This window comes from Zootoca vivipara, chromosome 5 (genome assembly GCF_965207765.1).
Source record: "Zootoca vivipara chromosome 5, rZooViv2.hap1.1, whole genome shotgun sequence".
Lineage (NCBI taxonomy): Eukaryota > Metazoa > Chordata > Lepidosauria > Squamata > Lacertidae > Zootoca > Zootoca vivipara.
The window spans coordinates 63,509,283-63,522,351 of record NC_142588.1 but is presented as its reverse complement, the minus strand read 5'-3'; the positions used below and the strand labels follow the sequence as shown (position 1 = coordinate 63,522,351).

Below are 13,069 nucleotides of genomic sequence, written 5' to 3'. Positions count from 1 at the left end.
GTGCCAGTTTTTGCTTTAGGGTTCCAAAATATATGAGGATCAGATATGGACCTGTAGGTGTGATGAGGTACCCATTTAAATAACACCTGGATAGGCCTATGTGACGAATGTCCTCCTCTCTATTACTTTTTTTTAAAAAAATTATTTGCATTTCAAATCATTACAAATTATATCAACACAAACAGAAGAAGGGGAAAGAAAGAATTAAGAAAACAATTATAAATTATAAGCAATTATAAATCAAAAAATCATATAAAATGGTAAATCATATACATTTAACATATTGTAAATAAATAAAGGTAAACTCAAGCAAATTAATGTCCAACAGAAGCAAACTACAATTAAGAAGCATAAACAAGTGAAAGAAGAACATAGATGGAAAAAAATAAGATAAAAAGGTAATTAAAAGGAGAAAAATAAAAAATATAAAAAAGATATATATGTGTATAGTTTAAATTTTTTCTACCACCCACCATCCCACCCTCCACCCACCATGCGTGAAATTGTGCTTCCAGCCATATTTGTTCTGCGCCTTTTATGTTCTTTCAATCATCTGTATACCTGAAACGTTATTATGTGTCTCTTAGTAGATCTTTCGTACCTGAGTCATCAAATGGCTTCTGCAAGCAAGGGTTTTTCCACCATTGTCATTACATAATTTCTATATTTCCCCCAATCTTTATTTCTGGTTTCCTCATTAATTCCTTTAACTTCAGCATTTTTCGTTGCTGAATTGTAGTATATTAACCATTTTTTCTGCCAGTCCTCTTTGGTTGGTACCTTATTGCTCTTCCAATTTAAACCAATCAAATTTCTGGCTGCTGTTGCAGCATACATTAAGATGCTTCTGTCTTTGGGCCGAATTTCATCATGTAATATACCAAGGAGAAATAGTTCTGGGTTCTTTTTTAATGAATACTTAAGAATTTTTTTCATTTCCCTGTAAATCATATCCCAGTAGGGCTTTATTTCATTACACCTCCACCATATATGGATGTAACTACCTATTTCTTTTTGACATCGCCAGCACTTCTCATCAGCTCCTTTATACATTTTGGATAATTTTTGTGGTGTTAGGTGCCATCTGTGTTGCATTTTAATCAGATTTTCTTTTAGGTCGTAGCTTGGCGTATAATTCATATCCCTGTTCCATAGTTTCTCCCAGCTGTCTACTGTGATTGCCTTCCCCAAATCTTGTCCCCAGCGAATCATTGATGTTTTGGTTAATTCTTCTTTTGTTTCCCATTCCAATAGTAGACTGTATAGATTTTTTTATATATTTGTTCCTGCCAATTGTTAAGATTTTTTCGAATTGAGAAATTTCCTTATTGAATCTCCTCTCTTCGGCAGCACATATACTAAAATTGGAACAATACAGAGAAGATTAGCATGGCTCCTCTCTATTACTAAATGCGACACAGGAATCCAGAGGTGAAGCCACACACACTCTTTTCCCGCCGCCTCCCAAATAAACCACTTTATTCTTGGGAGTTTATAAGTAAAGAGACTCTCCTTCCAGCTCACGTGGCCTGGTATCAAAGAAAAACTCTAGGCTGTTTGATAGAATAACCTCCTGTCACCAGTAAAGGGTCCCTCTCGGCCTGATTCCCCTTACTGTAAAAGTTTGCCCCTTTCCACGCTGGCAACTTGTTGACACTCCAGGTTATCTTTCTAAGCCTCCTCAGTGTTACTCTAAGACACGGGACTTTTGCCTCCTTTCCTGAGGTAAATTTTGTCCTCTAATGAGTTACCACTTCTGTGAGTCCTGATACCTTGCTGGAAAAATAATGACGATACTTCTTGGCACAAAAGAGAAGACTTTTATTAACCTTAGAACATAGTTATTTAATTAACGTTTCATGAGTTTATAAGAAGCATTTCGGTTGTAGGTAATCTCTGTCAAACCCTTAACATCAAGCCTTCCTGAACCTCATCTAGATTCCCACTATCCTGGCCTCTCAACTTTCTTCCTCACATCTATCCACTCCCTCCCCCTCTCCTCAACTGACAAAAACCCGCTGCTCCCTCCTTTTAAACTGGGAACAGTCCCGCCCCCATCAGAATGTTATGTCAGTCAGGCCGGAGGTGGATTAACTCTTTTCCAGCCAGGTAGGAATAAATATTTCAAAACCGTGCCAATCCGTTACAGCCTAGAGCAGGGTTTTTCAGACTGAGGGTCACATTTCCATCTGGGTGATTTTCCAAGGGTCTACTTACCAGTGGTAGGCAGGACCAGAGGCAAAAATGTGCAAAGCAACAAGTCTACATTTTGCCTTTGTACAATAGACTATACTCCCTCACAAATAATCATAGAATTGTAGAGTTGGAAGGAACCCCAAGGGTCATCTAGTCCAACCCCCTGCAAGGCAGGAATCTCAGCTGAAGCATCCATGACGGATAGCCACCCAACCTCTGCTTAAAAACCTCCACAACCTCCCGAGGGAGACGGTTCCACGGTTGAACAGCTCTTAGTTACATATCCCTCTCTAAGTTTCTAGCCAGGAAAACACACTCGAGAAGGGTATGAAGTGTGGCTCGTGAGGAGCGAGTCTCAATGGTCATTTGCCCCTGATGTCCGATGCTTCCTTACTACAAAACTTGATTCTTCCGCACATTCTTCTAAGACTAGTGCTTTTTGCATGTGTCATGGTTGTATCAATGCATGCGGAACTAAGTAAGAGGGTTAGGATAGCAGTTAGGGAGATGAACTTGAGACTAGGGAGGGACAAGTTAAGGGACAGCTACCAGGAAGTGATTCAGCACAGAAAGGAGAGGGGGGGAGGGGGGGACCGCATGAGAGCCAGAGAGAGTTGGGAATTAAAGAAAGAAAGCTTAAATAATGTATTTGTTTTATATTACTCCTGCCTGATCCTTAGTGATCATTAACAACACTTGAAACAAGGGTACTAACCAGCACACAGTACAATCACATCTTTTCTTTTGCTGCTGTTTTGTATTGACACTCAGCAATTTTACCTTATATTTTACACAAAAAAACCCTCCACTGCATAAAACTATAATCATGTGCATATTACCTGGAAGTAAGTGCCATTGAGCTCCATGATGCTTATTTCTGAGTAAATATGCCTAGGTTTTACCTGCAAAGCACATTGAGCACATTCTTAATGAAGAATATTTCCCATTCTAAATATTTCCTAAACTAAAAAGCCATAAACATTGTGATCTTTCATCATAGGAGCGTCTCTCCAGCTCTTTGGCCCATTTGGTTGCCCCCTTTCTACTGCTTTTTCAGCTCAACAGTATCCCTCTTTGAGGGGCAGTAACCTTAATGTCACCGACATTCCAGTCTAGGAAACAGCATTCTTCCCACTAGTCCACTATTTCCACAGATGTTTCCCCAAACCTGCTCAAGCTCACCAATAGTCTTCCTTCCATTCCTATTCAGCTGTCATTTTGTAATTAATAGTAGGTTCATAATTTGCTTCTAAGTGTAGCATTTTGGAATTCTCAGGTGTCCCCAACGCAGATTCTCTGCAATTAAAATAACATTTACAGATCTCATCAGTGCTCCGAGATAATCTCACTCACTTCTGGCAGGAGTGGCAATTAAAAATAATAATTGAACAATTGCTCCAAGTCATGGATTTCATTTAAGATCTTCATGTATAATCCCCACCCTTTCTACTTGAAGGAAGAAAGGTAGATTGTAAGGAGAAAGAGTTTCCCTTACAAAGCTGAAAGATAATAGTTACAGAACTTCTTGTTACACAGGAATGAATTTATTTAAGCAGACCTTCCTTTTAAGTTCTATTAGCTCTTCCTCCTATATATATATTCTTATAGGACAAGGCTGCGACCCTGAGACAGGAAGCTCTATAGGAAGAGAAATATTTTGTAACCACACCTCCCCCACCTTGACATTAAGAAATGCACAGTGAAAATAGGTTTGATCAGCTGAATATTGCTATTCTTAGTGGTCCCATTAAATGATCATTGACTACCTCTGGGAATCTTGCTTTGAAGGCCAGCAGATGCCATGACACTAAAAGGGAAGTGGACAAGACATTTGAATTGGTCTGTGCTACCACATCAAGTCTTATCCTTTGTGGCTGATGAGCTAGCAGGAGGGGATTGACTGGGTTGAGGAAAGAGCAGATTCCTTGTCATGTCAGAGACTACCTGTCAGTGCCACCTTGAAAGGGGCATTGGGGCAATCTCTCCTGAAGAAGACTTCCCTTGACCCACAGGTATATGGAAAATACCACCCAGTCACTAACAATCCCTTCTTGGCCAAGGTGCTCAAGACAGTAGCGGCTGGTTAGCTTCAGAGGTTCTTGGAGAAAATGGGATTATCTAGATTAGTCATGTCCAAAGTCCGTTTCGGGGGCCTAATCCGGCCTGCCATTCAGTTTAATCTGGCCCCTGTGGCATTTTATTTCCTGGGGTAAAATCCTAAAAAAAAACCTCAACAACTTCAATCCTAAAAAATGCTCAACAACTTCAACCCTAAAACAAGCTTAAGCTCAGCAACTTCAACCCTTAAAAAAGCTCAACAACTTTGGGGTAAAATCCTTTTAAAAAGGTCAACTTTGGTCGGCACTTTGGTTGGCCCTCATGGCCCTTCACTTCATCGAATCTGGCCCTCTTTGAAAAAAGTTTGGACACCACTGAACTCTAGATCCATTCCAGTTTAGCTTCAGACTGGGATTTGGAACTGAAATAGCCTTGGTCTCCCTGATAGATGACCTGCTCCAGAAAAGGGAAAGGGCAACATTGTTAACCTGCTTGGATTTCTTGGTGGGGTTTCCTCTGCAGTGGTCAGGATGTGGAATGCTCTCGCCTTGCAGGCCTAGATAACCTTTTGATTTGTCTCATTCTAGCACCAAGCTAAAATCTATTTGCTCCAGCATTACGGGGTGTGTAGCTGTGGGTGTACATTAGCTGTAGTTATACTTGAGCTGCTTATATTGATTTTTATTTTATTTTTACTGCCGATTACTGGGTTTTATGTTGACTATTGATTTTTGTTGTGTCATGGTCTATGTTGCATTGTTAGCTTTACGGATTATAACTTGGGATCAGAACCTGGGGTCAGCTGATAGAGGATGGGTAATACTCATACTAGTAAAAATAACAATGTGTTGGGGAAAGAGAACCCAATCTTGGAAATGTGCAAACTACTTTTTGGGTAATGTAACATATGCAAGGGCATGCCCTTGGCGGCACGTTCTATATCTATGGGTCTGATGTTATCTGGCTTCACTGCAAAGTGCTGAAAAGGCTGTGATTCATAGGTATGGAATGATACTGAATAATGTAGTTAAATGATTTAGATTTTATAAGCATCTTTGGGATTATAATCTTCAGCAAGTGGAGGGGAAAATAGCGATACATGTGTAACGTACTGGACTGGAAGAAACTCCTGCCTGAAACTTTAGAAAGCTGCTGCCAGTCCGTGTCAACAGGATTGGCATATATGGACCAATGCTCTTAATCAGTTTAAGGAAGCTTCCTATGCTCCTTGGAAGGTGTATTCAGATCTCTGCAGGAATTATTATTATTTATATCCCACCCACCCCGGCCAGAACCAGGCTCAGGGCGGCTAACATCAGAATATATAATACATTAAGACATAAAATTCAACAATCAACTGAAACACAGGAAGAGTGCAGCCAGGGTGGTCTCAAGCCGGTTGGGTGCCCTGGCACTGAGGCGCGGAGATCGCTCCGGCGCCCCCGCCCTTGCAGCGCGCAGCACGCCTTCCGCGTGGCTTTGCTGCGCAGCGCCCCCCTGCCGGCCCAGCGCCCTGGCGCCCCGCGCCACCGGGACTACACCTAGAGCCGGGCCTGAGTACAGCATACAACCCACCAAGTCAAACTGACACTGCAGTGTCAGAACAGGCTTGCTACTGGATATTGGGAATCTGCCGCACGGTCAAAATCATTTTTCAGACTTGTTTTCCGTTATCCTCAGGTATCACAAAAGGCATTACTAGAAATGGCCTGCTCCAGCAGTTCTATTCGCTTTACCTAAAACGACTGCCAAACTTCTACTGCTGATATTATTGCTCACTGCCACAACTTGAAGAATTACATTTCATTATACAGGACACCAAAAGTAGCTGGGTTGTTGTCATGAATCTTACTGATTAGAAAACTATGTATATATACCTCAGAAATAAATGGATTTCCCTCTGGTACATGTAATGAAGGCCCCATCACAGAGCTACAATTCCCAAAGTGGTTTAACAGGCAATCCTTCTTCCTGGGGAACTCTGTAATGATAGCTGTGTGAGGGGAATTGGGGTGGGGGGGTCTCCTAATTCTCAGCACCCTTTACAGTTTCCAAGATTATTTGAGGGAAGCCAAGACTGTTTAAAGGGGTATGATATGTACAGTGCAGAGAGCAGATGCAGCCCTGTGTATCCAGAATTACAGAGTGCAAAAACTTCTAGCCTTATTCTAAATTTATATTTTTCATCTTCCTCTTTTTTAGTCCCAGCTCATTGACGATCAACTACCTTTCTGCCATTTTACAACCGGGGAACTGAGGCTAAGGAATAGTTGCTTGGTGGGGCTTTTTCCGAATTCAACTTGCATGAAATAAATAATGCAGAGCAGCTCAGTTTAAGTGTTTCTAATAACCATATATAACTAAATGTGAACCAAGAAGAAGAAGAAAAATGGGTTTCTTAGTTTCTGTCTCTAAATTTAAATCACAGGCTTGTTCTGTGATTCACCTGGCTGTTGGTGGTGGTTTATCTATTTTACTCCTAGGAGGAGAAAACGCTCCATGAGCTTTGCATAAAACTCAGAAAAGGGATGGGTGGGGACAGAACAGGTGCCAGCCAAGAGGTGACAAAATGTCACAACTGAAAGGCAGCTGCGCAGCAGAACAGAAGCAACAAGAAACCTCTGAAATGAAAAACAATGAAGTGGAAACCCGCCTAAGCAAATGATAAGAAAAACTGCATGGGCCCTGTAGAATCAGCGTCATCAATCTCGCTATTTTCAAAAGTCTGCAATCCAACTCTGGAGGAAGCTGCCTTAAACTGAGTTAGACTGTTGAGCTATCTAGATCAGTATGGTCTACAGCAGGCATCCTCAAACTGCGGCCCTCCAGATGTTTTGGCCTACAACTCCCATGATCCCTAGCTAACAGGACCAGTGGTCGGGGAAGATGGGAATTGTAGACCAAAACATATGGAGGGCCGAAGTTTGGGGATGCCTGGTCTACAGCGGCAGTTCCCAGGTTTTGTTTTGGTATGGGGACTCACAAGTTCTGCACGATGCAGAAATGGGCAGCCAGAAGAGACCACATTGCTTTGCCAGTGCAGACCACCATGTAGCTGTGGGAATCAACTAGCCATAAATGTCAGGACAGGTTATTTGTATCTCAAGGAGTTTGCAAACAACTATCAACCGAGCACTTTGGGCAGGGGAGCACTAACCTTTTCGGACCAGTAGGTACATGTTGAATGTTGAGAGGGTGCTGCCAGTCACAAAATAGCTGCTATGGGAGCATGGGGCATGGTGTAAACCAAGGGTCAGCAACCTAAGGCCCATGGGCCACAAGCGGCCCACGGGGGTTGTTTAACCAGCCCACGAGCTGCCCCCAAACCGAGCTGCCCGCTTGGCAAGTCCCCACCCGCTACGCTAAACCAGTGAAGTGCGGTGCAGGGACTCGCTTCCGCGGTGCTGGAAATTGCAGGCACACACGCGATCTGGCCCACGGAGGGATCTCCACTGGAGTGAACCGGCCCAGGCGAGGTAAACCTTGCCGACCCCTGATGTAAACCAAAATTAGAGAGACAGCCTCCCTGGAAAACCCTAAGAGAAGTCAGCTGTGTCCTGCTAGTCCTGGTTGTGGAGGACAATAATGATTTTTTACACACAAACACACACACACATGCTGTTTCTGTCTAACAGCAGCAGGCAGCATTCCTTAGTACCAGGAAAAGTTGGTCACAGCACACCGCACTTTCATTCCACAGAAATCAGTAAGGCACTATCTACATATTTTGCCCCATAATGTTCTTCTAGAAGGTCTAGAGACTTGGTTAAAAAAAAAAAATTTTTTTTAAAGTTCAGACTCTGGGGCACCTGCCCTGGGGAACCAGTGAAAGCCTTTGTGGGCAGCCAGGGAGCCCGCATGTGCTGTGTTGGTGACTCTGGACTCAGGAGAGGCTGCCATGCCATTCCACTGAGAACAGCCAGCAAGCTCTACAGCCCAATGCTGCGTAGGAAGCACACTTTTATCCAGAGGAAGGATCTAAGCCTCACTGCAGGAACAATGGTCCGAACACTCATCAGAGCACTCCACACAGTGCAGCTGTAATGGTCCCCTTGGGAAAGGGGAAATTTATTTTTATTTCCCCTATCTCTCCCCCCCCCCCAGGAGTGGATCCCACACACAAAGAAAGCGAGAAACTGTGACAGAAAGTTTGAGTATTTTGCCAGCACTTATGCACCCAGGTTTTAACACAACTGCTCCAACTTGCAATGACTGTATTAGGTGGGAAATGAATGGGATTTCCCCAGCAACAACCTATTGTTTGGTTTGCATGCAGCGGAGCAGCTGAGACCTACCCCCAAACAGAAGCACAGAGGGGAAGGTGCAGGTTTGGCTTTCCTCTGCTGTGGCGTCTCTTTGACATAGAAAGTAAAGCCCACTCCTGCTTTAGAAATGAATGGGCAGGCACCTAGATGCCGGAAGCATTTATCATGGTCTCTTCAGGTTTCTAGCCCCTACGGTAAGTCTGTTGGGTGCAGGATTGGTGAGAGGCCCCCATTTAATCTTCCTGTCTTTTTTAAACCCTCTTCTGTTTCCATTTTGCTTTCATATTGTTTTATTTAACAATTTATGGGCAATTATTGTACAGTCATACCTCTAATTACGTTCGCTGCAGGTTGCATACATCACGGGTTACAAAGTGCCAGAACGGGTTACTTCTGGATTCAGCGATTTGCGCAGACGCACCGAATGACATCATGCGCATAAGCACCGAATCACATGGAGAGCATGCACTTCAGGCTGCATACTGCTCTGGATGCGAACGGGGCTCCCTGGTCCTGAATGGGGTAACTGTGCCCCTGAAAGACCAGGTGCGCAGCCTGGGAGTCATTTTAGACTCACAGCTGTCCATGGAGGCACAGGTCAACTCCGTGTCCAGGGCAGCTGTTTATCAGCTCCATCTGGTACGCAGGCTGAGTCCCTACCTGCCCAGTGACTGTCTCTCCAGAGTGGTGCATGCTCTAGTTATCTCTCGCTTGGACTACTGCAATGCGCTCTACGTGGGGCTACCTTTGAAGGTGACCCGGAAACTACAACTAATCCAGAATGCGGCAGCTAGACTGGTGACTGGGAGCGGCCACCGAGATCACATAACACCGGTCCTAAAAGACCTACATTGGCTCCCAGTACGTTTCCGAGCACAATTCAAAGTGTTGGTGTTGACCTTTAAAGCCCTAAACGGCCTCGGTCCGGTATACCTGAAGGAGCGTCTCCACCCCCATCGTTCTGCCCGGACACTGAGGTCCAGCTCCGAGGGCCTTCTGGCGGTTCCCTCATTACGAGAAGCCAAGTTACAGGGAACCAGGCAGAGGGCCTTCTCGGTAGTGGCACCCACCCTGTGGAATGCCCTCCCACTAGAGGTCAAAGAGAACAATTACCAGACCTTTAGAAGGCATCTCAAGGCAGCCCTTTTTAGGGAAGCTTTTAATGTTTGATGGATTTCTGTATTTTAGAATTTCTGTTTTTTGGGAAGCCGCCCAGAGTGGCTGGGGGAACCCGGCCAGATGGGCGGGGTATAAATAAATAATAATAATAATTATTATTATTATTATTATTATTATTATTATTATTATTATTGTTTCAATGCGCTGTTCAAGGTTTTGAGTCAAAATGGTATGCAAATGAAATGTAGTAGTACGATGTTAACAACAACGTTTTTTTCAAGGGGAAATGTTTGGATCACATGTGACATATAATCATTCCTTTCTCACCTACTTGAAAAAACGGAGGGGGGGGGAATGGTGTAAGAGTGATGGCTTGGGGTGGAAAAACATTAATGAGGCCAGAATGCCTACAAAAGTTCCTTGATAATCCCATGACAAAGGTGCCTTTTGTTCAAGGAATTAAAGCTGATGAGCATCGAAACTAATTTGACATCTTCCTTTGGTCTTTTGACTGGGGTACAAACAAACAAACACACCACTCCCTGCCAAGCTAAGAATGATGTAATCTAGGTATCTGTGGAGAAAAGAAGGGGACAGGCTGAAGTCTGTGTGTGACTAAAGGAAGCAGAGTTACTGAGAGCTAGTTTGGGGTTTGGAAGCTAGCAGCACTTCAGGCTGTTGGCTGTGGAGTTGTGATGGGGGGAGGGTTTTTTGTGCACCTCTGCCTATGCTTAACAAGTATATCTGTAAACAAGTGCAAATATTACAAAACACCAAAGCTCCAGTGACCTCCTTCTAAAATAAACTAAATCTGGGTAAGAGCTGCATCCCTGGAATTTCTCACTACTGGGAAAGCTCAACAGGCATTTCTTCTTTCCGCTCAACTTCACTGTCAGGACTTAGTAGAACTAAATACTTTTTGTCGCAATTGTATCAGGCCCAAACCACTAGCTATCTATCCCTGCAGGCAATAGTTTGTATTCTCAGAACGGAAGGTACAGAACGGAGCTTCGTTTTCCTTGGTGGCTACAGTTATTTCATTATTTTCGCTGTTGATAGGTTTTGTGGGATGTGGTGCTGCGGCGTGTGTGTGTCGAACAAAAACTTTTAAACCAGAGACAGCACTGAGATCAATAAATTACTATGTACACTACAATACCTTTGACCCTCTTAAAATTATTATTAAACATAAAATATTGCTCCTCACGAGAAATGCTGTGGAAACAAGGCACAATAACATTGTAAAGGTCTCAACAGCCCCCTGTCGGTCAATTTTTACTGTTCTGAGAAATAAGAGATATGTAGGTAATTGTATTGGGGAGTATGCCGCTGTACACAGGAGTGGCCATTTCCTAGGTAACACAAGATCCGTTGGCAATAAAACAGGAGCCATGACCAACAGAGCTTAGAAAAAGGTCAAGTCAACAGCAACAAGCACATACACTTATAGCTCCCAAGTACAGTACGTGCTCTGCTTGAATTCAGTATACTTTGCTTATCAGTCATGTGACATTTTCTGGAGTTTTTCCATGCTCATGTGGTTCTGCCTCACTTTAAAAAAGCTATTACTGGAACTAGAATTTCCTTCCCCGAGTAAGCATGTAATTCTCTCTAAAAGGTGTTCAGCATATAGAACCAACACCTACGGTATACAGTACATGTTTGCTTATTAAAGAGTAAGTCCATTCTGAGATGTGAACAATTCCCTTCCCAAATCCATGTTTTTTGCAACACAGCCTAGGGGATGGAGACTGTAATGTCTATAGATGTATATATAACGATCTGGAGTTTCCATAACAATTTATTTTTCAGCATTTCACTTTAAAAAATACAAAAACTCAGGCAAAATGAGAAATGTTGAAGCCGACTGCCATCAAGCAAAAAGTCTGGTGGTCCAAAAATACCAAATGGTTGTTTTCACTGTGAAAACACTTTAAAACAGGACAAGGCGAAAGGAAGTCCTTCTTCACATGGCACCCAGCTAAACAGTGGAACTTGCTCCCACAAGATGTGGTGATGGCACCAACTCACAATGGCTTTAAAAGGGGATTAGACAAATTAGAGGAGAAGCTATTAACAGTTACTTGTCCTGATGTGAATATGCTGTCTCTATGAATACAATTTCCTGGGAAACAACAGCAGGAGAGAGCTCTTGTTCTGTTTGTAGATATCCTGTAGGCTTCTACTTGGCCCCTGTGGGAAACGGATGCTGGACTAGATAAAGCCTCTGGTCTGATCCAGCAAAGCTCTTCTGTTGCTCTATTTTTTCCGGCTGTGAAAGGTATCCAACTAAGTCATATTCAGAGCAGACCCAATAGTTTTTGTTGATTTCAGTGGGTCCACTCAGAGGATGACTAATGTTTGTTGGCTATCATCCATGATTTCATAATGCTGACTTTCACTGTGAAGCAAAGTAAAGTCAGAATAAACACTCTTGTATTTTTTCCATGCAGGAAACTAGATATGTTTTGTTGCCCTTGGCTCTTTTGGAGAATCTGACAGACCTTTTAAACTGTGTTCCGTTACCACCTGCATAATCAGATAGAAATGAAACCAAATTCAGTTATGCTGGTCAGTAGAACTGCTGAATGTTCTTCGTGTCCGGCCTCCCTTCACGGAACTGAACAGATTCACTGAAGTGAATAAGACTCTCCAATGGCAAGGTAACAGCACAATTGTCAGCTTTGCAATACCTTTCATAGAAAAAACACTGGCGAAATTGAAAGCTAACAGTAGTCCTCTTTGGTTGTACATTTCTTAAAAGAAGTATTTCTTTTCTTTTCTTGTATTTAAAAGTAGAACTTCAATGAAGTGCATAAACATCTCTGAATTAAGAATTTCTATTTTTCCAATTTTTCTTACCTTAGATTCTGAATGTTTCCTGATTGGTCTAAGAGGTGGCAATTCCATTTTGGTTTTGTTTTTTAAAATAATTTTTATTGGATTTTATAGACAGAGAAAAAGAAAAAAAATGGAAAAATACAAAAAAGGAAAAATATAAGGCAATTTCAACAAATCCTATTCCCCAAAATTCTTCACATATCAATAACAATAAAATAGAAAAAGAAAGAAAAAGATGAAAATAAAAATAAAAAATTCAACTCTATAACTTCAAATCTAAACATTTCGGACTTCCTCATTCCCCCTTCTTGAGTTCTAAATATTACACTAACTCTTGCAGTTCCCAATTCTAAAATCTCATTCTTTTTTCTAGGTTGTAACTTCTTTATTGCTAATAACCCTTCACACTTCACATTACTATTATTTAACTACTAATCTCTACCCTTTACCCAAAAATATTCCAACTTATCTATCAAAATCTTTTACCCCCTATTGTTCCCACCCACAAAACAAAATCTGTCCCCCTTTCCTTGGAATTGGTATCTCCAGAGGCATCAGCCAGTTCCTTAATACATTCCAAATTCAGACCG

At 42.4% G+C, this 13,069-nt stretch overlaps 1 protein-coding gene and 1 pseudogene across 17 annotated transcripts in view; one reads left to right on the top strand and one right to left on the bottom strand.

The window, feature by feature from the left end:
• ST6GAL1 (ST6 beta-galactoside alpha-2,6-sialyltransferase 1) overlaps nucleotides 1–13,069 on the bottom strand; it is a 79,576-nt gene that overhangs the window by 33,691 nt on the left and 32,816 nt on the right. Inside the window, exon 1 of one of the 17 annotated variants that reach the window (XM_088670807.1) lies at nucleotides 3,379–3,487. The exons of the other annotated variants lie outside the window; for them this stretch is intronic. The gene's annotated coding sequence lies outside the window, so the exon portion shown is untranslated. Of the gene's footprint in view, nucleotides 1–3,378; nucleotides 3,488–13,069 lie in introns of those variants that run through there. 17 annotated transcript variants of the gene reach the window in all.
• Nucleotides 1,335–1,398, top strand: LOC118094109 (U6 spliceosomal RNA; annotated as a pseudogene).